The following is a 27,835-nucleotide window of genomic DNA, read 5'->3' as shown; positions in this document are numbered from 1 at the left end:
TGAGTTGCAGAGTGTGCTTAGTTTTTTTTACTTGCGCTTATGTGGCTTATTAATTTTTGCATACTAAATCCAATCTGAAATAGTATCATGGCTTCATGTTTCAACAAGTCAGTTATCTAAAGTAATATTAATCACTGGTCAGACAACAGTACTTAGCAATACCTTAATAGAACCTTAGTTAACTGATAAGCTCTCCTCATCCTATGTTACATGGCACGCATTCTTCAGAGTGTAGAAACACAATTTCAGCACATGTAACTTGGAACCCAGTGAAGATTCTCTGCCTGTCTGCTCCGTTCTTCTTACTGGTTTAATAACTGTTATCTTTTCAGAGGTACCATTTAATGCTTAGTCATTTTTCCTGCAGCTAGTAGAACAAAAAGTTAAAAGCCTCTCCTTTCTTTCCCCCTTTCACCCCCACCCTGGCTCCCCTCCCCCCCACCCCCCAACCCGGAGTATTGTAGGCTTTTATGCAAACGGTCATGTAATTCTTACATACTTACATCTAATTTTTTCTGTGAAGTCTGTTGTGAGTAAGGATCTGGATACATTGGAATGTGGGAGGTGGAGTGGAACCTTGAAGTGCTTGGTCCTGTAGCAAATTGTGTTCCAGACCTGTACTAAATGAGTTGCTTAACTTCTGTCTGTTTACACAGCCATGTTTAGCATTACCATGTTTTTCTTCCTATAAAACCTCTTGGATCTTGTGTGAAAAAACTACCATTTAAATTAATGTGCTAACTCCAAGATGAAAGATTTTGGTGGTTTTTTTGGTTTTTTTTTTTTTTTGTGTGTGTGTGTAATGTTGTGCTTCAAAGGATAATTGTATAACTCTGTCAGTTAAATTAGACAAAAGCTACAAAGATCTCTAAAGGCTGAGGCATGCTGAATGATTTAAAAATGGAATGTACAGAGAAATTTTTCAAAGCAGTCCTTTGGGTTTGTCCTCTAAGAAAATAGGTGAAGGTGTGACTTGGGGTGCTCCCTGTTGGTATTGATGCCAACAACCCTTTTAATTGCATTAATTTCTGCTGCAGTATGCTGAGAAGAGGTAAAAGGATGTGTTTAGCGCTTACATTGTTAGTTTACAGATTTGTCATTTCTGTTCATGATGTTTGAGCACAGAAATTGTAAACTGCTTTGGGGAGGAAAAAAAATGAGAAAGAGCATGCAGTTATTACTCTAAAAGGTGTTGCAGAACTGGGTGTTAGGGAAGTTTCTATTACAGTGGGCAGAGTGTTTTGCTGGACCTCTGGGTGTAAGCATGTTACATTGTTGAAGAACTTCTTTCACAAAGTCTTCACATTTCTTTCACAAAGGTTTGAAATACTCTAACAAACACAGAAATGTGGTAACTTTTCAGATTTGGAAGTTTAAGTAAGTAGCCTGTGTTTGGTGTGCTGAGTACTTCAGTAAGTACTTCAAACCAGTGAAGCATATTGGAAGTGGGCACTTTGAGCATGCTTAACAATTAAATTAGGGGCCTGCACTTGACAATCAAATGTTTAGGAGCCTACATTCAGATACTTCTGAATAATGGCATAGCTAGAGTTTAGTTGGTCCTAACACATCTGGGAAAGAATTTTCTGTTCAGCCTATTTTTCTCTACTCTTGATTTGTTACTAATTGAAATAATTGAAAAAGGATAGAGTCCTTAATACTTTTTAATGGACTCCTATGGCTAGGAATACACAGAAACCCTAAAGGTAATTCTTTGTGAAAAGGGAAATGAACTAAAAATTAAGAAAACTTGCACAGTGAGTGTGCATAAAGAGCTCTTGTATCCTGTTGAAGATGATGTGAATTGTAATTATCTTGCATGAACGAAAAACACCTCAGGCACTTGACTTTTACAGCATAATGTAGGAGTTAATTTTAGCCTGAGGCAGAAACTGAGGAGCATCATCCCATTATCTGACAGTCTTCTTTGGTCTAAAACATAGAGGGATGTTTTAATATAATCCCATTTTGTGGGTTTGCTTCTTCCTTTCAATTATAAAGAAATCGAGCTCGTCAGATGTCAGATCAGTTTTTGTCAAACTTTCTTGGAGGCTATTTGAATGCAGGTGTTGCTAAGCAGCTGAATACCACAAACCACTTCTCACAGCATGTTACATTTTTTGAGATGCAAGAATGTTTGAGAATCAAACCAAGAAATCAGAAATGGATATATTAATATATTTATTCATAAATATTCCCAGCTACTGTTCTACTTCGCTTTTTGATTCTTCACAGTTGTTTTTGTTTTCTGTTTATTTAGAAAGATTTGGAGGTTGTTGACATGTTTGTGTTCTAAAGCTTTCAGCACTTGGTGCTAGGTGGCTCTGACTGGAGACTGAGATCTAAAGCCTGAATTGTCTACACTGTAAGATATCACTGAATTATCTATTCCATTATGATGAGTGTAGACATCCCTACAGTGTTTTTAAAAGATGGTACAGTTTATTAGTTTAGAATCCCACTTGAGTTGATCTGGGAGCACCATGGTGGTGAGGTACTGGGGCATGTGGGCATTGAAATGGGATGCAGTGGTGTTCAAGCTGGCTCTCAGGGTGGGTTATTTTCCAGAGTAATGTCATCTTCAGTTGTAATAGGTTTTATTAACAAGCAAACTACTGAATATTCAAGTGCCCAAGTCTATGGTTTTAGCTTCATTGCTGTCATCATTGTTCATTATGCTTTATTAACATAGTAAATAAAGCGAAGAAATAGAAGATTACAACAGATTGAATTCCTTTACTACTAGAACATCAGAACTTTTAGTCAGTAACTTAACATGAAGAAAACTGTTGTTTTTTTGGTAGTGTTTTCTATATGTTTTTCTTTTGTGTCATCCATTGGTTTATTTTTATCTTTATTTTCTTTTGCTCTATTTTGTCTTGACTGTATGATGTGTCCAGTGCTCATACTTACATATGAGATCACATTTATAGAGCCTTTGGAGTGTTTTCATAATTCTGAGACTCGAATAAACTTTCTTAAAGAATCCTGGAAAAAATACCAGGCTGGGTTGCAGTAAGTGTTAATGCTTTACATCTGCAGTGGCTAGATGGCTGGGTTGTCCCTTAATTTTCCAAGACACTTGCAAAGTGAGTATGTGGCAGACAAAAACTTGTATTGGAAAAACAGAGGCAAGCACATGCAAAGAGAAAATAGAGTGGCAGAATTTGAGTGTGAGAAGGGAAAAACAAAAGCATGTTCCAGTCAAGTTGTTTTTTAATTATAGGTTCTGAAATAGGAAGCATGTTACTTGCATTCTTAAAACACAGGTGGCCAGAGATTTAGTTAATATAAATGTGTATGAATCCAAGTTAAAATGTGAAAATTAGCTTGGTTACATTTATATGAGCCTGCATGTAAAATGTACCTCTTTAGTCTGCCATGAATTTGAGATGTTGAACTGATACTGTTTATATAATGGATAGTTTAGTGTAGTGATCGAAAGCTGAAACAAAAGCTAAAGAGACTTTTTTATTGCAGTTGGTTTGCCACAGTCATTGGTTCTGCATAGCAGGACTCTTACTGAAGTTTAGAGGGACTGTATGAACCAGGATCTGCTGTTGGACTGGTATTTTGTCAATATCAAAAGTTACTGATTAGCAAAAGGAAAGTAGGGCATGTAAGATACTCTTTCATGTTCTGAGTGGAATTTTTCCATTGTAATCTGCTTTTATCTAACTTGCAGAACTCAAATTTTTCTCTCATTTGTATGATTTGTATCTCTCATCCCAAGTGGGGATGGTTTCTTCCACTTGGGCACTGTTTACTAGGAAGCTGCACTAACAAATCATGAATTAACCCCCTAAAAATATCACAGGATAGTAGGGGAAAGGATCTGTATTTTTTTCACCATTAGGATTTCTGTTTATAGATAAGCTTGACAAAAAAAAAGAAAAGAAAATATTTTCAATTAGTTTCTAAATGCAGCTTAGATATTACTGGTATTAGTATTAAAATAATAAGTAGATCAAAACTCAAAATACCTGTTTGATTGTTCAGTTTCATTTGGATGATGCTGAAGAAAAGGCTAATTCTGTGTTGGGACATAACTGTAGAAGTGGGAGCTTGTGTACCACTGTAAAAAGGTTGCAATCAAGGATGTTTCTAACAGATGCTTCCTTGTATCTGGAATTTAGCGTGAACCATACTTTTCTAGCTCTCTTCATGTGTATGAACTGCTTGTAAGCCAGCATGCTATGAACTTCAGAGATGATGGGATGTAAGAAGTGAGCTTAGCGGGAATGGCATTTGCATGGGGAGCTGAATGTGCTGAATAGGATGTGCAAGAGTGGACTGTGTGAAGGGGGAAGCATCCTGTCTAGACAAAGAAGCTTCAGTGGTAGGTCACAGATGTTTAAGCATGGAGATAGCTACCTGACTCTGAAATCATCTCTGCAGCTAGGCTTGACCCCAAGTACAGCTGCTTTGATTTGGAGAGGCTTGGCTTTGAATCAGCTATGGGCAGAAGGAAGGACAGACATGTTTTCTTTGTGACAGGCAGCCCTTCCAAGGAAGGCTTGATATAATGTAGTCTGCCTGCTCTTTTTTTTTTTTTTTGGTTTTGTTTTGTTTTTAATATGCAGAGGAAGCTTGTTTGAAAACAAAGGTTTTGCAGTTTACTTGGCTTGTAGTTATGGAAATCTGTACCTTAAAATGTTTTGCTCTGAGAAAATGACAAGTTTGTGAGTCAGTGTTTTCATAAGTCAACAGCTGCTGGTAGAGGTTGGTTTGAAAATGTGCATTTGTAAGTGAAAGTGAAAATTTATTGAACACAAAGGCAAATTATTCACCATATTTTTCACTTTTTACTTTGAAGTACTTTATTAAAATTGTAAGTGTCATGCATCATGTCTGTAGGAGGACATTCCTTTTACCAGTTGTAGCTGCATGTTTTATTTAACAAGAGCAATCTCAAAATGACATGTTCAGTCATGCCTTAACTCTATGACAAACCAAATGCCTGAACCTGATAGAGATAACAGCAAATGGGGACTATCTCCTAGCAAAGAGACTCTGGCTCATAAAACAATCATGTTCATTCCTGGTATTCCAACCCTTTCTTTTCTTTCTTCCCTCAAAATTTTGGCATTGCCAGATACTGGCAGTAGTGAGCACTAGTAATTAAGAGGAGAAAGGATGTGAGGGCTGTATGCCTGAACAAGTTCATTTGAGGTAAAAGTATGTGATACCAGTACAACATTTCCCATTGATCATTGAAAGGATTTAGTTTGTACTAAGTCTTTTTCCTAAAATAGAACAAGAAAAAAAAAAAAAAACCAAAACCTACACTTAGGGGAACAAAGAGTAGCCTCCTTAAAGTGCATATAGAAAGCATTTAAAGTCCTTATTCTTTGTGTGTGTGTGTAATGAAGGAAAGTAGGAGGGTGGAAAAAAAGCTAGAGTAATCTTTAAGGTTCAGTTTTAAAACTTCTTGCTTAAAGAGTAAAGAATAGGATCCAGGAAACTATGTTTGAGCCTTTGCTTGGCTTCATTTAGAACAAGCAGATAGTAGCAGAAATAGCCTGCTTTTTTATTTCTGATTTTTCTCCTAACCTGATCCTCCATTTGTCTTAGCAATTTGTTTCTGGCTAATTTTTTTTAATAGCCTGTTAGGTACCATGTCTACTTCTGTAATCAATGTATGATTTATTGTTGCTCATTTTCTGCCATAGTACCCAATTTGATTAAATGAGACTGTTTTCATTAGTATGGTAGCCATTTAATTCTTAAATTCACCATGACTTTTAAGTGTATACTTCTGGGGATTTATTTCTTATTTACTGCTTTAGATCTTCATTCTTAGCATGAGCTTGTAATGTTCATGCAAAACTATGCTTGTAGGGGAAAGTTTATTAAATTACCTTTTGAAGTTTTAATGGGTTGGGTTTTTTTAAAGGCTGTGTGCTGGGAACTCTAAAATAACACATCCTTTCAGACTGTGAATGCATATTGCATGCCTTGGACTTTTTTTTTGTCTGCAGGTATGTCTGAGGTAGAGCAAAGGTCAAATGTTAACCATCTCCTCAAGTTACATTTCAGATTAAGAAGACATGAATGTCAGGAATTTGCAGGATTGAGTTTAGTGAGGCTAGTAATGTCAGAGTGTTAGCTGAAAATGTGAGGAGGGGGAGAAGAGAATGTAGCAAGTGGCAGGGGGTATTTTGGAGATCTTTACATTTTACCCAGAAAAGATGACGCATTAGGAGGGATCACAGGACTGGTAGTGTTGGGATGAAAATGCATGTGTGGATTTTGCCTTTAAATTAAAAATTAGTTTATTAATTGCAGAATGGTTTGAATAAAATAAACATTTGCAGCTGTTTCTATTTGTTGCTCGTATTTTTGCTCAAACATTTTAGCACCTTTGAGAGTTTGCAGTGTGAGTAAGTGGATGTGTAATCATGGATTTTTAGTTTTGTTTTTGGGTTTTTTTTAATTATTATTAATTGGGAAGCTTTTCAAGAATGTGCTTATTTTCTGCTTAAATGCATTTGCTGCTTATAATGTTAATGAGTTTATAGATGAGTGCTTTTTACTTTCAAGACCAATCCTTTTCAGAAGATGGAACTGTCCTTGAAAGGTGGATTTATTTCTAAGAGCTGTATAAAAAGCCATTTATCTCCAGAAGCCTCTTTTTATTGTTCAGAACATAATCCTGTCCTCTAAATATTTCATCTATTGGTCAGAATGCTTTATACACAGCAGTTGGATTGAATCCCTTGATCTTCAGGGAGTATATGGCTGAGTCAGTTCCTGCTGGAATATGGCTACTGCTGCCATTAGTGGACATAAGAAGAACTTGTCAGGAATTCAGTCCACAGTCATGTTACATTTAAAGTTGTTTCTCTGTTGGAGTGACTTACGTTGTTGGTATGTCATCAGCAGCAGCACCAAAACTGGGACAAAAGATAACACGAAGGAACAAGTGGAGACTTTTTTTTTTTTTTTTTTTTTTTTTAACTTTAATTCAGGCAAAAGGAATTTCATTGCTCGCTTTTCCATTTCAGACATTTGGCAACTGCCTGTTTAGTCTTCATAAAGAGTCCCTTGGGTAGTCATCCCTTGGTAATAAATAGTGAGTGGGAAAGGTGGTGTGAAGCTTACACACTGGAAAGCACTGTGATGTACCTGCTGGTAGAGTATTGTAACAGGAATGGGCATGTCACATCCAGATGTGAATGTCTGCTAGGATGGTTAAGTTTTGAAGTTGTTTTTTGTTTTGAGAACTGTATAAAATTGAAATACGTGGGGCTTTGTGCATTTTTACTTGAGCTTAATTTGAAGGCAGCCTTAATTCCAAAGGCAAGCTTTACCAGTTTTATGCAACTATGAACTGGCCAAAGATTTTTGTTATTTTTGTCACTGATTTCTAATTTTAATAAAATATTTACTCTGTAATTTTCTGGTGTAGATCTGCTTTTGTCAGTGCACCCACTGCTTATTGTAGTTATTGACTGCAGGTTTATTTGTTTTCATCAAACAGTTCTTTCCTGTCTAATTGGGACATTTAGGAAAAGCATCTCGAGAAATTACTTCATAATGAAATGCAGTTGTGCCTTGTATGCCAAATCATTGTGAAAACCAGGTTAGTTTAATGGTGGAGGTACCTGTTTGACTTCAATAAATAATAATATGTTTTGTAGACAAATTTAATCCACTTCATGACATTTTGCAGGATTCATATTTATCCTTATCGTGTTATCTATATTTATGTCACCTTTCCTCGGAAGTCCTGCTCAGCAACCTAGGAAAGCAGCTTTTCAAAATCGGGGGAAAAATGGGTGTGAAATTGTTATTACTGTGGGTTGCGCAATTATGAAGCTAGGTCTTATTTGTGTGTACTGAAGAGACAATTGGACTCATCCATCCAGTATATCTTTTCAAATACCCTTCACTGGTCATGATGCAGTGCCATGCAAAATCAATAGTTAAAGGCTGTACAAGTCTCTTGGCTTCTCGCTAAGAACAAGCAGCCATACGCAAAGAATAAGATTTCTAGAGTACCTATGTGAAAAGCATGCAGATTGTCTCTTATCTTTAGAAGATGAGCAGGGTTGCCAGCTATATGGGTTGATAACACATTTCTTTCTTGGGGAAGTAGTGGTAAAAATAACCTTTTGTGGGGTTTTTTTGTTTGGGGTTTTTTTTTTTCCTCCCCTATACAGTTTTTAATACATGAGTCCTGTTTATTCCTTATCTTTACATGAGAGAGTTGCTGCTCTCAGCAGTAATCTCTTAGAAATTCCAAAATGGAAGGCCAAGAAAAGAGTGCCAATTAATATGCAACAGAAGGAAATGTAATACAAGTGAATGCATTGCTAGAAAACAGGAGAAAATAAATGACACAAAGAAGCGAGATTTCCAATTTTTTCAATTTTGATCTGATTTTAGTGAACTGTCAGATCACAAATACTTTCAGAATTTTACCTTCATTGTATTTGGTGCATTCAGAACTCCTTGCTCAATATACAGCCGTTGTTCTGTGGTGTGTGATATGAGTTGTGACTTGACTGTATATATGTGTGCATTTGTATATATATGTGTATAGTCTGTAGGGTAAGACTTGGAACAGTAAAGCAGTAAAGAAACCTTTGGATAGGGCAGCTTGCTTTTTGGAGTCGGGTAACTTGGTGAGCAAATGCTACAGGATGAAGTACACATCTATCCAGATAGATTGTGAATTTTAAACAATCTATCTTTTCCGTTCTCCTAATGAATAATAGCATATCAACTGGCTGCTTCAAACCAGAAACTCTGGCTTTTCCTTTGTATGTTTTAGGAGAACTTTTCTACACATTCTTCTTTAGAAATGCATTTGATTACTTGTTTGCTTGAATTTATTTTTTTCCAAATTGTTTTCTTCTGCATGTTTTTTTGTGGATGCATCTTTGGATTTGTGTCTGAATCCTTCTTTGCACAGGGCTTTGAATCACAGAACACTGTGCCTGAATCATCTTATGAAGGAAGTATTAATCTTGGCTGTTGCCTGACTGTAAGAAGAATAAAGCCAGGTGGACCCTGAGGTTTGCTGTGGCAGGGGGGTTGTAACTATGTGATACTTAAGATCTCTTCCAACCCAAACCAATCTATGACTCTCTGATTTACAGTTTTGGGGGACAGGGCACAAAAAAGAAAGCAAACAACCCCACTGGCTCTGTGAACGCATAGAAATGTTGCTTGAAGGGGGCCTGTGGAAGTCTCTGAGCAGTACTTTCAGTGGCCATGGATCAGGTCAGCCATGACTTTGTCTTGCTGAGGCTTGAAAACCTCTAAAGATTCCACTGTGCCCAAGTGTCCTGACCCAGTGCTGTACTGCCCTCCCACTGAGCTATTGTTCCTAGTGTCCAGTTAATGCATTTTGTACCTTTTGGTATATCATCTGCTACTTCTGCAAGGAGCCTGGCTCCATCATCTTTGTCATTTAACCTTCAAATAGTTCTAGGTTGCTATTAAATTGCTCTTTGACTTCCTCTTCAGTGGACTAAACAAGTCCTGCCCCGTAGATCCTCTCTAGTTTCTTTTCCTCCAGTTCATTTGGTTACTTTATTTCAGAAATTACCCCGATTTTGTACTTAGATTATGTTTTGTACTTAAATCATGTTTTAATGTGGGTAAAGGGAGAATTATTTATTACTTCCGTTGCCCGAGGAGGTTGTGAATGCTCCATCCCTGGCAGTGTTGAAGGCCAGGTTGGACCATGAGTGACATGGTTTAGTGTGTGGTGAACCTGCTTATGGCAGAGGGGTTGGAACTTGATAAGGTCCTTTCCAACCTTAACTATTCTATAATTCTCCTTGCCCTTGTCACTGAGCAGAAGCATATCTAAAAGAAGTTTCTTTTTGTTGGTTCTGCTTGCTGGAGTTGGTCTTGGAAGCATGTTAGAGAGTGTGGTGGTTTGGGTTTTTTGCTTGTTTGGTAAGGAAAAAGAAAGAAAAGTGCATTGAGGCAGATGGTTCTTTCTCAGAATCTAGTTAGAGTTTACCTTTTTCTCAGATCCTTTTCTTTCCAGATGCTTCATGGTCCTAGGGAGCTTAATTAATTCAACTGTTCTCTTGATGGCATCAAGATGAATCCAGAAAGAGTATGACCAATGCAGTAATTATGAGTAGGAAATAATGGGGTTTTTTTAGGTTGTTCCTCATTCTTTACACTGAAGCATTTTAATTGCTAACAGAACCAGAAGTATTTCTAGTAACAAAAATAGTCAGTGTTTATTTGGATAGATATGTATTCACATATTTCTAGTATTTTAAAGAATTCTGCTATTATTTGCAGCAGCCATCTAGGAGACTCCTAATCTTGGTGAATTGTGGAATGTGCATATAAATACATCTGTTCTTCAGTTACAGATACTTGAAGTTTAAATTTGAATGTGAACACAGCATTAAATGCTTTTCTGAGCAATACCAAAATACTGTAACTTTTCAAATTCATCCCAGTATCTTAATCATTCTGATAGTGTTTGTTTTGATAAAAGTTATTTGCCACCTTTGTGCTGATAAGAAGTACTTACTCTGGTATTTTATGAAGAATCTTTGTTCTTTATTCAGTTGCCCACAGAAGTTGTGAATGCTCCATCCCTGGCAGTGTTCAAGGCCAGGTTGGACAGAGCCTTGGGTGACATGGTCTAGCGTGAAGTGTCCCTGCTCATGGCAGGGGGTGTGGAATTAGATTTTTTTAGATTTTCTGAATGGACAGTGTGAATCCTCAAATATGTACTTTCTGATGGCTAAGTTGTTCTAGTTCCTAGGCTGAAAATGGGGTCCATCCTTTGGTTTTGATTTCACTCTTTAGTCATGCTGATACAAATGCATGATACTTGAGCAATACAAAAATTAAATCTGAACTTGCTTTGCTAATTAGAATGGTGTGGGATGTCTTATTTGTGAATGAAGTACTTGATCTAATTGTGGGGCCCAAAAGCAATTTGGGGCGAGTTCAAGGTAATGTTAATGTTGTATTTTAATTTATCAGTAAAGCGTGTGCTAGGGCCAAGAGCTGGCTATTGAGATGCCTAAAAGTCTGTTTTCTTAGACAGTTTGAGGGAGTTTCTCAAGGTTAGCTCGTATCTTCCAGTAGTGAAGAAATGTGAGATATCCGTAATGTAAAATTTGCAAATGGCATAAATCATAGTGTTCAATAATAATGTTAGAACAGTCCTAAAATCCATATGATTTTTATGGTCACTTTGTCAAATAGGGCTAAATAAGATGTCCCCCTTGCAGCTCTTTTTCCTTCTTTGACTTGAGTGTAAGAAACGATGCTTGATTTTTTTTTTCCTTTTTTTTTTTTTTTTTTCTTTTTCAATGACTATTTCTGCTATTACACTAAAGGTTGTGTGAGAATCCCCAGGAATCAGCCACTTCCAAAGAATGTTACTCCTGAAAGATGGTCTGTTTTAACATACTGCTTCTGCAGCCATGATACGCTGCACGTCAACGTAAATTAGAGCACAGCTTATTCATTCTCCTGCTACATCACAGAAGTTGGATTTTGAATACCCATTACTCTTTATTCTTCAGACTTCATTAATAGTTTTGGACCATAAGTAAAGTTCTAGGTCACTGGCCCTTTCCCTGTTAGTGTTAATGGAGTCCTTCTAAAGTCTACTGGAATGTGAAGAATGAAGTTTTACTTCCTTTTTTGGGAACTCCTAATTTTTGCCAGTTATATGATTACTTCAAGCTTCTGCATTGCTTTAAGCAGTAAAAGAGTATCACTAATTTATTTGCTATGAATAATTAGAATTTACAACACAAAGAAATGACATTTAAGCCTTAGCCTTTCAGGAGGCTAATTATCATGTATATGAAGATTCCCTGGAAATGGGAACTGAATACTGAGGAGATTTGATTTAAAGAGACTGGTTTAAGTTTCTTTTTTTATGTTAAGGGCTGTTTTTATACTGATGCCCTACTGATAGGCTGAAGGGAAAAATCAGACTGGGGTGAACAAATAAACTATCTTGGAGACAAGCATGTCTCAAATCCTATTAAAAATCAGGAATTGCATTTGAAATCAAGATGTACAATCCCAGTTCTTAATGTAAAGTTATCTTTTCAAATGTCAGTTCAAAACTAACAGCTTCAGCTTCAAGTATTTTAGGATTTTACAAAGTTAGATTCCATAGTAGTGTGGAGAAGTACAAACAGGTTTAATTTGGTTTAGAAACAGTATTACATTAAAAAAAGCCCCTCACATTATCTTATTAAAACGGACTTTGCATGTTGATGGTTGTGTTTTTCAAGGGAAAAGATCAGGAGGAATGAGAATGTTCTCTTTTGTGTGTGTGTGTGTGACTGTATCCAAGTTACTATCCGTAACCCAGGTTTTGTTCTGCAGCAAACTAATTTAAATCCTCCTAGGAATGCACAATATCCTTGCCAAAGGGTTTCACAGACCAATTGAAAGCTGTGTTTCAACATAGGCATTCTTTACAAATACTTCAATTAAAATTTTGTCTTTAAGAATAGACTATAACAGGGCATGTGCTTTGTGGCAAATAGAGGTAAATGTTTAGTCTGCACTGTTGGAAGTAAACGGTTAGTTTTGCCAGTAGTGCAGCTCAGTGGAGGGTGGCATTTGAAGAAAACCACAAATTAAAAGCACTGTAGGAGTGTAATAAATAAAGCAAACTGTTGGACTGATTGAAAAGAAAAACAAAAAAACCCTACAATTCTTGTATCTCTTTTTAAAGAAGCTTATAAATAAATAATGTATCAAAGCCAGTGCAGTCAGATAAGTCCCCAGTGTTTCCAACACTTGGCTCCACACCCAGATAGATGGTTGAACCAGTAGCTTTCACATCTTTCCTCTGGAAGAGCACAGCAGCATCTGTTACTGATATCTGTGAGCACTGAAGATTGGGTTGGACATGTCCTGCTTCCAGGATGCTGCATTCATCTGCCAGGGGAGATTATCATGAAACCTACTGTGATCAGCCATCAGCTGTGATGGTGTTAGTATTGGGGTTTGTGCCTCTTGATTGCCTTTCTCACTTAAGGTAGAGTTACTGATTGTGCGTGCTGTTAGCCCATTACAATGCAAAATAAAGTGTATCTTTCAAACAGAGGGTTTGGATTCTTTAAATGAATCCTTGTAGTTCAGAGGTCTGGTAGCATGGCTGTGGCCAAGTGATGCATTTCATTTGGAGGATCACATTTCACTTAAACATGCCATTTTTTCCTCAAACAATTATAATCTAAGTCATGTTGTTTTGTTTCTCTGGTTAGATTAGTATTATTATGCTACATTAGGAGTGTGTATCCAAGAAATATTTTTGTTTCCTGTCTGGTGGAAACAGGAGGAAGTATTCCTGTCAAAAGAAGATTTTCCAGGGAGTTAGCTCATCTCCAGTAACGATAAATGTTTGGATATGAGCATATCCAGATAAGTTGCCCTCAGAGCAGTTGACCAAAGTAATCTCTGGTCCAGGAGTACCAATTTCTAAGAAACCTTGGAATACTGGAGAGTTTTTCAGAGAATTTGAGTATAAAGTTATGATTATAATTAAAAAAGTAAATCAAGGAGCATAAATCTGGAGCAGCAGATGCTAGCTGGATAAATGCTAGTTCCAGGTAAATGAGTGGGAGATCTATGTTACTTAATTCTTTTGACTAAAGAACAGGCAGAGCAATTTAGCAGATCTTTTTCCAAAGATTTTAACAGGATCTTTGAGACCTTCATCACAGAAGTCATTCTGGTTGTCTTGTGAACAGCTCGTGTCACTAGGAAGGCAGAGTTTGTAAGAAAGGTAGTAGTAATTTTGACTAAACAAGCAGGAAAAATGATTATGGATCACAGTTTCTTCAGTAGATATGAAATGATAGACTAGAAGTAATTGAAGTTAATACTATGGTGCAGACAACTGGAGGTAAGGTCAGGAGGGGAAAAATGTAGTTTGAAGGAGTTCTTGATGCATGTGCCTATATCTTCTGATGGAGAGCTGGAGTGCTGCAGTTCCACTCGTGCTGGATGGTGTGATGGCAGAATTGCCTTGCTATTTATGTTTGCTTCTCCCAATTTACTATGCAACTCTAGCTGGTTTATGTGGGATGCATGCATAAAGGTTGGTGGGAAGAAATATGTTCTTGTTGTGATTTGTTACCCTTATTTGTTACATGTGTTGCCACCACAACTTTTTCTGCAAAGAGTTTATTGTTATAAAATCCTAGAAATAAGGCTGCAGGGAGCGTTGAAGAATCATCTAGTTTGTCATCCCCACAGGATCCTTGTACCTGTATTATCCCTGACATTTATCTGACATTAGTCTGTTATCTAAGATCCCCAGTGATGAAGATTGCTTTTCTAGCTAGACTGCTCTAAAAGCTCTTTACTTCTGTATGGTGTTTTGTGGTGTTTTTTTGGTGTAATACATTTGTTGATTTTGAAATGAGATGCGTAAGTGCATCACTTTGCACCCTGTTTGCAAGACAATATTTTGCTGTCAGTGACCCAGTAAGTTTTTTATAATGGCTAACTGGACTTTTAGGAGAAACCCTTTCTTGATTCCTGTCAGTGGTGAATGACTGTGGAAGCCATTGTGGATGCTTGATATGGAAGTGCACAGCTGTACTTACATCTCCCTCCCTTCTCTACACATTTTAAAACAGTCTTCAGACACAAATCATAAATTGAAAAAACAGCTACAAAAGAGTCAGATCCTTTTATTATTTCAACTCCAGTTAATACAGTACTCTGTTACGTATAAACAAAAATAGCCAAGTGTTACCCTGGCTGTTTCACATCTTCAGATTCGCAGCCAGAAAAGATTCTAGGTCAGACTTACACTTCAGGCATAAACTACCAAAGCCTAATTAGCAATATTTTCTTTTTATCTTATTACAAATCCATGTCAGAAGTACAATTTAAAGAAGTCATGGAGGTGTGAGTGGACCTCTAATTATTTGAAGAAAAAGGAGTTGCATTTACAGAAATGTGGAAAACTTACAGCACAAGGGACTATCTAAACCCTAGTACATAGGGCATAGTGTAATAGCCATGTTATGATCTTTGTGGTCTTGATTTCAATGGATATTTCTTCTTAAAATTGCTTGCGTATGTGTCGTGGTTTAAACCCAACCACAAACCTCGTCCACTCACTCCCCCCACTTCTTGCCCTCCCCCTGCTCCTGGAGGGACGGAGAGGAGAATCGAAAAGAATGCAACTCCCACGGGTTGAGATAAGAACAGTTTAGTAACTAAGGTATAACACAAATCACTACTGCTACCACCAATAATAATAATGATAAAGGAAATAACAAGAGGAAAGAATACAACACCTCAACACCAGCCGACCAATAACTCACCCCACTCCCCCCAGCCAAGCACCGACCGATACCTCCTCCAACCCTGCAGTCCCAACCCTTCCGGGTCACTCCAAGTTACATCCTGGGCATGACGTGCTGTGGTACGGAATACCTCTTTGGTCAGTTTGGGTCAGGTGTCCTGTCTCTGCTACCTCCCAGCCTCCCCTCCTCTGTGGCAGAGCGTGAGGCTCAGAAAGTCCTTGGCCACACCAAACATTCGAGCAGCAACTGAAAACATCGGCGTTATCACCACTGCTCCAAGGCCAAAAGATCAAAACACAGCACTGTACTAGCTCCTAAGAAGGAGAAAAATGACTGCTGCTGCTCAAAACCAGGACAGTATGTTAGCAGGAGAAACTGCTAATGTGAGGAATGCTGTGTAGGCAAGGTATACATATTTTAATGACATTTTTGCATATCTGTGCCAAGAAAGGGTATTTCGATAAAAATGTCACAAGGAGTTAGGCCAGGTCTAGTGGTTCCTGTCTTTGTCCTGTCCTCTTTGTTGTGTGTGGACACATGTTTTTATAAAAGGGGAAGTGGCATATCAGAAAATAACATTTTTGAGGTTAGGTGAATTAATTTACAGCAGGATCAAGGGACTATGTTGGTAAACTTTGTGCATGCAGAAGAATAGGCAGTACAGGTCCCAAGACAAGCGCAAGATGAGGCTGGGGTTTTTGACACATCTGTAGGTATTTCTGATTTCATGCTGTTTCTTGTGGAAAAGCCAGGTTAAGGTTAAGTGTCCTGTCTTTCCATCCTCCTTTATATTTATGTTACAGTTTTCTTTCAGTTACAGTGGTGCTGCTGTGTGTGGAACCAAGCTGTAAGGAGCAGCGTGTTAATTTATTCTGTACTTGACACCTGAGGGTCTTTTTTTACCTTAGGAATTATAGAGTAGTTAGGGTTGGAAAGGATCTCAAGATCATCTAGTTCCAACCCCCCTGCCATGGGCAGGGACACCTCACACTAAAGCATCCCACACAAGGCTTCATCCAACCTGGCCTTGAACACTGCCAGGGATGGAGCACTCACAACCTCCCTGGGCAACTGATTCCAGTGCCTCACCACCCTAACAGGAAAGAATTTCTTCCTTATATCCAATTTAAACTTCCCCTGTTTAAGTTTGAACCCATTACCCCTTGTCCTGTCACTACAGTCCCTGACGAAGAGTCCCTCCCCAGCATCCCTATAGGCCCCCTTCAGGTACTGGAAGGCTGCTATGAGGTCTCCACGCAGCCTTCTCCAGGCTGAACAGCCCCAACTTTCTCAGCTGTGTGGCATGGTAGTGACACTTCAGTGGTTGGATAGATGAGCTCTGCAGCTCAGTACTAGTCCTCTTGTTGCCACATAGCAACTGTATAGGTTGCAGCTGTATAGCAGCTGTATAGGTTACAAGGGGAAAGCTGTTCTGTAGCCTGTATAACCTGCAGGTTCAAGAAGTCACCTTGGCCATGTGTTAGAGCTCTGAAATCTGAATCAGTAGTTTATTTCCCCTGAAATGGTGATGATTACTATTGTCAGGGACACTATTTATATCCCAAAGTAGTTAATAATGTTCCACATTAGTATGTGCTGTTAGGTGAATACTTCAGTATTTCTATCGTTTGACTTGCTGAGGTTTTAATTTTGTGAGAGTTTAACCTTTTCCATGCGCAGGATGCTTTGGATCCTTGCTTTTCTTTGACTTGTCAGTGCTGACCCTGGCACTCTTTTGATCCTGTAGTTAGCTAGACCAAGGTGTACCAAAGACTTTTCACTTTTTATAGAGGTAGCTTTCTGTTGATAAATTACTCATGGCTTGCCAGTGTGTCAGGAGAAGTGATACAGAGGCCTGGAAGGTGCCTGCAGGCAGGAGTGAGAAAGAGGAAGAGCTGGAACATGGCTGAATGGACATAAGCTAATGTAAGCTGTTGTGGAGACTTAGACCTTGTCTGTCATGTTGTTGAATTCGTTAGGAATCTCGGGGGAGGGAGTAGTCTTGTTTTCTTGGCTGGAAAAAGCAATTGCAGGGGGGCATGTGAAAATAAAAAAATAGGAAGCAAAAATAAAATCAAAGCAATGCAGAGTTATTTCGGTATCCAAAATAAGGTTTGGCTCAACTTCAGGGTGAAGGTTCAGTTCTGATCCTATCTGGAGTAGTTTCCTTTTTTTTTTTTAAATTGTCTGGTGCCTTCCTACATTTAGTCATAGATATGCAGAGAGACTTTTTATTTCCACATTGTTTTAATGGTGTTTGAGAGACTTTAGGATTCCTTACTGTTCCAAATCTACAGACAAGAATCATATGGCAGAGGAGAGGAAGGATATCAAATATTTATTGATCAAAAAGTAATACATGTATGTATATAAAGCCTTCTGCTGATTTTTGTATCTTTTATTGCTGGTGCTAAAAGGTTAATACCAGCCTATCACTTCTATTGTACCAGGAGGTTTTTTTACCCCTAACCTAAAGCAATGTTAATTTCCATTTAAGGAAGAATGTCTGCAGGAGCCAGTGGTATTTACTAACTGCGCCTGTAAAAACATTCCTTTTCACCCTCAGATGCTCACTCAGCCTTCTGTTTTCCAAGTGACATTATTACAGGCTTTAGCTTGTAGTCTGAGAAATTAGAAGCACGTTTTAATAACGTGGACAGCAAAATCCTCAGTCCTCCTGACTCCTCCTGGGATACTTCCTCACTCATGTTCCTCTGGTTTGGGTTGGAGTGCAAGTCTAGCAATGGCTAGAGGATTCATTTTAGTGTGGTTTCTCCCCCCACCCCTGTTTACAACATGAAGACCCCTTCTAGAGCATCATTTTATCTTTGAAAGTTGGTTTGTGGGTTTTTTTTGGGGGGGTGTTTGTCATTAGGATTCTTTGTAACAGATTTTTTTTTTTTTTTACTTGATTTAAAGTATAATCTGTCTGTATTAGTTTATTGCAGGAGATGAACTGCTCTGAATCTCATCTCCAGTGTTGTCTGCTCATGCAAATTCCTCTCCTTGTCTTCTTTGGTCAGAGTGAAAGACTGTGGGGTTGGACACATGAATAATAGCTCAGGGCTGCTCCATGGTAACGTGTGAATTGTCCGACCCTGTGGTACCTACACAGTACATAAAATTGTTTACCTTTCTTTCACTGGGGGATGCTAAAGCTTGAATTACCTTGTGTTTACCACCACAGTTTGATCTACAGAAAACAACACATGTGAACAGTTACCATGGAGGAGATGATGCATGTTAATTTGTGTATCAGTCTTAACCTTAACCCCTCAGCTTTCTTTACACTCAATAGAAAAGGGAGGGAGGGGTGTCATAGCCCTTTATTCAGTGCCTCAGCAAGGGAAAGCTTTGCCACTGCCTTGGGTCTGCAGCACAGAATAGAGCTGTGCCAGCACATAACAAGGTTTCCTGAGCATCTTTAATGGGTAGGTTTCAGAGTACTCAGAAAAGAGAACTTCACCCTTTATTTCTGTTTTACAGTTGGGAAACACGTGTAATAGCTGATGTTATGAATGAAGATAACAGATGATAAGCTGAAATCTTAATGATTTGCTTGGGCTGTCCGTCCTGAAAAGGTAGATCTGTTAACAAAGAACTTACTTGTTGCTGAGGTCATGGACAAGACTTAATGTTACAGTTTATGCAAGTAATTTTATAGCCGAAAACCACCAAAAACTGCATCAGTCACTCAACAATTAAAAAAAGAGAAGCATTAATGGAAAATTGCCTGGTTTCTGCAAGCTTTTTCTGTGCTTGTGAACATAAGCTTTTATTTACCCAGCATTTTTCCTGCTTTATTTATTCCTGCTTTGTTCTGGGTTGATTTGCTTTAGCAATATTATTGCTTTCTTGGGGAATGAGTTACAGTAGTGTAAGGTACCAGCGAGTGCAGTTGTTTTGAACCAACTGTATAGCATGACTCATTCCTCTCATTACAATCCTATACTGTGTTTCCTCATGCCTAGATTGATTTGGTTTTGTGTGTATGCATGTTCTTCTCCGTTCTGAGGTCACCATATTCAAATGCTACTTTTGTACTAAGGTACTTGAACCTGCTGGTAATATTTGTGGGTTTAAAGCACACACATTAAATGCTCTTGAATGGCAAAGTCTTGTCTATCTGCATCTTCCCATCCTGAAGTCCTAGGTTTAATTCTCCTCTGGGAGTGGAGCACTTCCATCTCTGTCTTAGACAAGGTAATCAGAATGTGAAGATATTGGATGAGTTCTGCAGGGGAAATTAGGCAGCTCACTGTAGCAGTGCCAGAAAGACCACAAAAAAGCGTAATGTGTAGTTTTCCTTTTCAGACTGATTGCAACAGATGTGTCCTTTGCTTGCTTGCTTATTTTTGCTGCTGTAATCTCAGTTTACTTGAGTAACTGCCTCTCACCAGGCATCAGCTATGTGTTCTTTCTATGTTCCTTTCCCACAGCTCTGTCTCCCACGCTTTTTCCTTCTCAATCCCGAGTCAATACTATAGTTCCCTCAGTTCCTCACAGGGCTTTTGAATGGGAAGAGTCAAACACCTGCTGAGCTGGTTCAGGGCTGTATACAGTGTTGACTGCTCAGGTGGAAGGGTAACTGCCTGCTTTGTCTGGCCCTTGAATTACTGTGACAGCTAATCTGCATCTTCTACTTTTAGCAAACTTGAATTAAAAAACCCACACTTGTGCAACTTCCATATCTTAGAGATACTCATCTATTATGAAATACTATTTATTACCGTCTCGAACACCCCGCCCCCTCCATCACTAATGACTGAAAAAAAACATATGGGGACAAATTGCCATGACTCTTCTGAGCACAGTTTCAGTAAGAAGCAGAAGTACAAATTCTGTTGACAGAAGACTTTCATACTGTTAGGACATGGGATTGCACTGTGAGAACCTGGACTGGATTTCTACTGGGAGCCTTGGACATTGATACGTTTATTAAAAAACACATGGCAGAGGTCTTTCTTCCAAGTGCAGAGCAAGAATAATCTCGGAAGTCTGGACAGGGAAACAGCTTCATAGCATTGTCACTGGGATTAATTTGTAGGTATAGGGTGTTCTCCCAGGAAATAGTTATAGTATTGACTGCAGGAGCAACTTCTTTGATTTTATCTGGGCATTGCCATCCTAGCAGGCTTCAGTACTACAGATGTGCTTTGCATGGCTTCGATGAATACTGTCTTTTCCTGACATCAGTGCTGAGAACTTCAGAAGTGCTTATTTATTGCCTTGGAAGTCAAATTCAACAGTTTTTATCCAGATGTGTGCCTTTTCTGTACTTTCTCTCCCTTTCTGCCCCATAGCTGAGTGTAGAGTCCACATCTTTCAGGTTAGAACAGCTATTTGTATTAGGACTCAAAAGAAACAGCTGTGAGAGCAGTAAACCTGTTTGATATTAGCATTTCTATGGACCACAAATACCCACTCCCAAATGAGAAGTGCAGTACAATGCTCAAAAAAACATTGTGCCCAAGTTTTTGTTTTCCCTTGGAATTGATTCTGAGTCTATTGTCCTGGCCTGTCCAGGCTCACTTGGTTGTTGCAGCCTCTTTGGCTTTGTTTAATTTGACCAATCCCACACCCTCTGTGTGTAAACATGGAATGAGATTCAGTTGGGTAGAAAAAGAGGAACAGCAGTAAGTCTGTTAAACAAGACAGCAGAAAACTGTGAAGGAACTGTACTGTATTTTATATTTAAAAAAAACATTTTAAATGCAACTTGATATTCAGATGATATAATTTGCTACAAACTGCATGCTTCAGAGGATGGGATAGCTAGAGAGTACACTGACTAACCTGTTCGATTAATTTCTGAACATTCCTCAAATATTGATCTCATCTTTATTTCTTTTTAGAAGTACCATAAATGTAGTAGGGAGGAGAGCATTCTATATTCCATGGTCACATGAAAAGGAATACTTACGTTTTGACGGTAGTGTGCTAATCTGAGAGAAAATTGTTTTTTCTTGGTGTTTTTCTGGCTTTGAAGAGGAGGGTGCTCAATCTGTATGGTCTTTATCTACGTGAGAATACCTCTTTCTCTGTTTTGGGTCATTCTTCCTATTTGCTTAATTTTGGTACATGGCAGTGGAAGTCAGAATGAGTGTGGTTACAGGCATTTTAACTCTATTATCTAACTCTTCTTTGAGTGGCTTTTGTTGGGCCATTTTCCCAGTAGGTGAACTGCTCCCATTTCACATAGTTTATACATTCACACCTTCCTTTCCCAGAATCTTGTCTGATACAGGTGCAAGTTTGTTTTCTATACATCCTGGATGAGTTCTCCTTTCTGTTCTTGCAGTCTGTGACTGTGGGTTCCTAACATGCATGCCGTGGTGCAAACTGAAATACTTCTTCTGTGAACAGTGCAGATATCCTCAGCAGTTCTCTCTTCTTCCGCCTGGTTGAAACATGCAGACTTTGTTTTGCCAGGTTTCTTCTGCTCAGCTACTGGTTTGCGATCTTTGTATTAGGGAGAATGCATCATTTCAGACTGTCAGTTAGGAGGCTACGAGGCTATGGTGATATGTTAGGTGACTGACTCTGCTTTGGATGAGTGATTTTTTTTTTTTTTTTCTTTTTTTTTTTTTAAATTTGGGGTGAAAGGGCATTTGATATTTGTCATTGTTTCTGTAACTTTAAGATTTGTATGCTCAATGCTATTAGAGGTTTCTATGTAGAGAATGTAGTCTTCCTTGGTGCTGTACCAGCTGTATGCCATTAAGGAGAGGAGGGAAAAGATATGTTACCACTAACAAAACTTGATTAGAGTGCAGAGGTAAGAAAGCGGTGTGCAAAATGTCAACGAGAAGGGGGATGTTTCATTTCACCATTCTAGCACAAGAGCTGTGATATACTTGAAGTTCTGGAAGTCAGGTGGGCTGGAACTGCCTGTTGATCATACTAACAGCAAGAAGAGGATCTGACTGCTTTTTTCATAGTCTCTTCATTTGCTATTGGGTTTTATTTGCCTTTTAAGAGCAATGCATTGGTACTTCTTTTCGATAAGTTATTATGTATGTATAATAATTTCTCCATGGAACAGGCATCAGCCATTTGACTTCTTCGCGTAAGGATCTTCAGTCGGTTTTGCTGTTTGATCCCCTCAGAAAAGCCTCTAAGATGCTAACTTTTTGCATTAAATAGTTTAATGCTTAATTCTGATACCTTACCAGTCTTTATTTTTAATCATGTTTTTCCCTTTTCTGAATGGTAGATAGATTGTCTTTTGCAGTTCCTCTTGTATTCCTGGCAGTTTATTCTGTGACTTTAATATTAATGTCACGTACGAAGTAGTTAAATTGAGCGTATCCACCAATCATTCTTGACAAGCCTTGTGATAAAGGATTTTTTTGGCTATTAGTTTAGGTTAAACATTTGACTTCTGAACTCATTCTTGTGGTATGTTTGAAGACAGTGGTGGCCAAACAGTGTATTTTGCTGAATAACAAACTGCAAACATAGCTGCTTTTTGTTATTATAATGAGGGATAATTGACATTCTGGTGTTGATGTAGTTGATGTTTTACTTAAAGCTTTAGAAGAATTCAAAATACTTTGTTATTTTGATCTAATACAGACAAATAACGTTGGTTCCCTCCCCTGCCCCCAAAACATTTCTAAATGGATTTTAAGACTGTAAACTGTATTTGCTCTGAAATATAATTGGGTATATAAAATAGGCACTTTTGAGAAAAGGACAGAGTTTGAACAAAATGTAGATGCGACTTACAATAACAAATGCTATGAGTTTTGTAGAGCAAGATGTGCTTCTCGTTGACCTCTAAGTGATGCTCGCCTTTCTAGATTGTTTTGTAGGCAGTGTGGTCAAGGATGAGCGCATCCTATGGCTGCAGTCAGCTGTGCTCTGGCCCACCTGCTGGTCGCTGACCCATTGCTGCATTCAGGTCTCCTTTGATCTCAGATACCAGAGATTCCTGCCTTAACTCTTTGTCTGGGTTAAAAATCCATGCTTGTGATCATACTAATTGTTGATACTGGACCGCTTCACTTGGATACCTAGGGTTTTTGAAGTGCACAAAGATCATTCAGATAAGGTGTTTGAGTTCAGTATCCTTTTTTGGACTGTCTTAATGTGAGAATTAGGGTCAAGTATTATTAAAAAATTGAAACCTTTTACTGGGTAATCTGTAGGTTTTATATAGCTCCTATGAATAACAATAGCTCTTTTCACCTCTATGAGGATGTTTTTCAACTTTTAAAAGAAAAGCACGTGGGCAAGCTAAACCTGATTAAAAGCTGGCATAGTGAAAAAGATGCATTTTTTCCAATTGTACTGTTCTAATAAAAGATTATATTACTTTAAACCCATTTTGCTTAAATACTTTGGGGACTGTCTGGACATTGTAGTAAGAGTGTGTTTAAAAATATGATTTAAAATTGTGTTTCTGAAGGGGAAAGGTAATCATTTCAAATCATTGAGCTCTGGGATTTTTTGCTTGGTTTTGCTGTGTATTTTGGGAGGTGATGACGGAAAGGCTTGATACTGTGCAGAGGTTAGGAAGATGGTATTTAACAGATACTGGGGCCGTGTATGGTAACGGGAGGAAGCGTTTGGTTCTCGGTGCTGCCTTAAGAAATATGATTAAAAAGAAACAATGTATAAAGTAGTAGTCTTCAATTTCCAGTTAACTTTTCCAGGCTTTTCTGAATGATGGCTGAGGGGGAAAAAAAATTATGTTGAATCCCCAAATGTATTTTATTGTAGTTACATTTTTTCCTAGACTTAAAAATATTTCTCTTATCTTCTCTTGTATTTCTACTGTAGAAGCTTTTAGGAAATGTTCGCATTAACTAGAAACATTTACACTTTTCCAGCCTCTTGATACGAAGTTGTGATAGTGCACTTTGAACTTCTGCAGAACATCGCATGTGTCCTTGTGATAAAATTGATTTTTTTAAAACTTTTGGTTTTAATTGTTCAGAGTAATTTCCAGGAAATGTGAAGGAGCCTAAGTTTGGGGTTGGAACTAGATGATCTTTAAGGTCCCTTCCAACCCAAACCAGTCTGTGATTCTATGATTTGTTTCCTCTCCTAGATCTTTAGGATGGTTAAGAAGTTAAAAAACAGTCAAGATACTGATGGTGCTTATCTTGTAAAGATTCTGTTTATTGCCCAATGTACCTGAACACCGGTTTTTACTGAGAGTATGGTATCCTCTTGCACATCTTGCTGTACTGGTTAAAATATGTTATTATCTCAAGTGCTCATCATTGTTCAAAAGCTGATGTAGCACAACCGTTCCTGGAGTTCTGCGGAATAAATAGTTTGGGCTTGTGTATGGTTCAGGCAAACTCAGTTGGGCTAATTAAACCTGCTGAAACCAACCTGACTGACCTTTCATGGAATGAACTTGGAAGCTCTTAGCAATGTGCTCAGACAGCAGAACTGCAACAAAAGCAGGTTGGTGCAGGAAGGGGGATGGGGATAGTGACATTTTGATTCGGCTCTGTGTCTTGTGAGACAGCTTGTATGCACTCAGAAATTGACCTTTTCCATGTAGGAATATTGCTTGTTTTCATGGATAGGACAGTCCCTCCCCAGTTGTTGTTTATTCTTAGCAATTCACAAACGTTTATAAGAAGCAAACCAGTGAATCATTAGAAATGTTCTTTGTACAGTGTCTCCTTAAACTGCAGGCTGGTAATATGCTGGAATGTGGGGATATCTTTGTGGCTGTTTCTTTCATCAGACTGATTCTTTTGAAAGCATCTTATTCTGCTTGTATTTTCCATACTAGAGGTTTACAGAAAAATGTTTATACTACAGCTTCAAACATTTACTGAAATGCTAGAAAACCTAAAGAATTTCTGTGGATTCCTTATATTAAGATCAGATGTCGGAATGTCACATTGAATCTCTGCTGTACAAAACTCAGATGATTTTAATGGAAAGTAAGAATCTGAAATGGTATGTGCCTAGCAGCAAAATAAAAAAGCAGGGGGAAGGGAATAGGCAGAGAGAATTATATAATGGGTCAGAATCTCAGTGATTACAAGTCCATTTCTCTGCTGTGCTGACAGAGAAGGTAATTGCTGCATTTATGTCTTTTTCAGTGACATGAAACTAGTTTCTAAAGCAAAGTCTAGTATTTGAGAGAAGTCTGCAATGCAAGCAATGCAGTAATCCATCTCATTGAAATATCCCCTGAGCTGAGACATTTTCAGCTTCAGGGCAGCTTGAACAAAAAAGGTGTTTTAGTGTAACAATGCTTTGGATATTTTGAATTTTTCAGTAATAACCAATCTATGAAATGAAATTTGGCTTTTACTGATCCTATTCCGCTAAAAGTTAGTTTGGAATATAAATAGCATTAATATTTGCAATCTAGCTGAAATTGATGGACAGGGGCACAAGCAGGATATTGAATGTAACGTCTTAATTTGCTTAAGAAAGCTTATTTCATTGTACGTCAGATCAAATGGATTTCCTTATTAAGGCTAATGGTTGTTGAAGCAAAACATAGTAACTTTAGTAAAAAGCTGTAAAATGTTAAAATTCCCTTGTTACCATCATGTTGACTTGTGCTCAGCATGCATTTTGTGGACACTGTTTAAATTAGCGTGTGGGTACGTGCGTGTCCGTGTGTTTGGAAGGGAAACATAACCTTTTGTGTTCTGCAAACTGCAGAAGGTCCTTGACAATGACTAGTAATCTGCTCTAGGGCAGGAAGGCATTGACAGCCCTAGCCAAATGTGCTGCAGCGGCTGCAGTTGGCAAGGATCAACCTGTCCATGACTCTTGTACCTCATCTGTAACAAGGAATAAAAACCTGCTGCTTCTGTGGTTCTTTCCACTCAAAACCTGTCTTGGCCCAAGCTGCCTCAGGCAGTGAACAGGAGTGGGAACAAGCCTCAGTAGCCTTTAAAGCAGAAGTTATGTGCTCCAAATTTGATTTACAGGTGATGACATTTTGTTCCTGTCCAGCATTACTAAGGGAATAGTTAGTAGCAGGTGATGTTGTGTTGAAAGAGAGAACATACTTCCTCGCAGATGTAATTGTATTCAGAGAAAAATATTCATGTGGAATGCTGGTGGTCTCTGGAAAGCTTACGAGAAGCAGGTATCCAAGGGAGAGAATTTGAGAAGAAAAATGAAGGATTTCTCTACTTGATTCCTACAAAGACTTTTGTTTTTTCGTTTTGTTTATTTTTTTTTTTTTTTTTTTTTACCTACAGTACTGTAATTTGAGCTTTATGCTTCTTAAGGAATGTTCGAGGTTTTTGAGGTGTGTGAAAGTTACTGGTCTCTTCTGTCTCCCATCAGTTTTTACCTACACTTACTAAAGGCTGTTCTTCCAAAGTCATGTCAAGCTATCTCTTTCCTTGGAGTTTACCTAGGATCTCCATTCTATTATATGAAAACTTAGAGGCTTGAAGAACAGTCCAAAAGTTTTCCAGTTTTTCTAACGCAGCATTATTCTCCACCTTCATGACATTGGTCTTAATTTGATACCTTTTGTGAGCCTCATTCTGTCTAAGCAAGACTGGTTTTGTAAGAGCTGAAGATTGCTCCATTTCTTGTTGCAGTGGTGGCTCATTATTTCTTATTTTGTCACTTCAGAATGGATTACCAAAATAATGGAACAAATTAGGATACAGGTTTAAGTTTTTGTTAACAAAATTTTTAAGCTTTACAGGTAATAAAAAATAGAGGAGGTTCATTTAAAGGTCTCCTAGAATCTGTCATGACAGTGTTTTTGAATGTTCTGTTGAAAATGAACCTGAGAGAACCAAATTAAATATTTATTTACAATTATTTTATTAGAAAAGGACACTTATTGAAAGTGGTTTTGAATATATATAGTGATTCAGCTGTAATAATCTTTCAGGTATTCCTTTTTTTTAGTGATAGAGGTAGACAGGCCTACATCAGTTACATTAAAATGTTGGGTAGAAATTGACTGGTGAAATTCCATTAGTGTTCTGCCAGGAGTGCTACCACAGAGAATTTAAATGTTGTCTTTATTATGTCCACTTTTGGAAACTTACCTTTCTAGTTTGTCAGTTTCCTAGCACTTGTATCACCATAGGGTTTACTTTGGACCAGCTAAAGCTAGTTTTTTATATGTTAGTGCTATTTTTCGGTAGTAAATAACACCATGTTTCTTTTTTAAAATTACTACGTTTCAGCATCTCATTATATACTTTTGCCATTAGTTTTGTGTCCTGTGATAAGAGGATGTTTGAGATCATCAGTATCTAAGCCTCAGGATAGTGATTTTGGGTTTTGCGCATTAGAAACTTCCATTGAAATGATTTGATATTTATCTTTGTTCTCTTGTAGCTCTGTTCTTTGTTTATCAAGCTATTGTACATTAATCTAGAAAGATTTTGCTGATGTTTGAGAATGGTTGGTTCCCTGTGTTTTTGTAACTAGGTCTCACACACCTCATGTTTTAATGTGGAGTGCTGGCAAACAACTTGTTATGTTGTGGTCATTTAGAGTTTAGGCCTACTTCAAGTTGGTCTTGTAAACATGAGATCCTATTTTGTTTATTTTTTTTTTATTGATGTAAATCTGTG

The 27,835-nt window shown here is 38.0% G+C and overlaps 1 protein-coding gene across 7 annotated transcripts in view; it reads left to right on the top strand.

Annotated features, from left to right (window-relative positions):
- Window positions 1-27,835, top strand: part of PAWR (pro-apoptotic WT1 regulator) — an 82,418-nt gene that overhangs the window by 12,614 nt on the left and 41,969 nt on the right. The gene's annotated exons all lie outside the window — the stretch shown is intronic.

Source organism: Lathamus discolor, chromosome 1 (assembly GCF_037157495.1).
Source record: "Lathamus discolor isolate bLatDis1 chromosome 1, bLatDis1.hap1, whole genome shotgun sequence".
NCBI lineage: Eukaryota > Metazoa > Chordata > Aves > Psittaciformes > Psittacidae > Lathamus > Lathamus discolor.
This window is presented reverse-complemented; position numbering and strand designations above follow the sequence as displayed.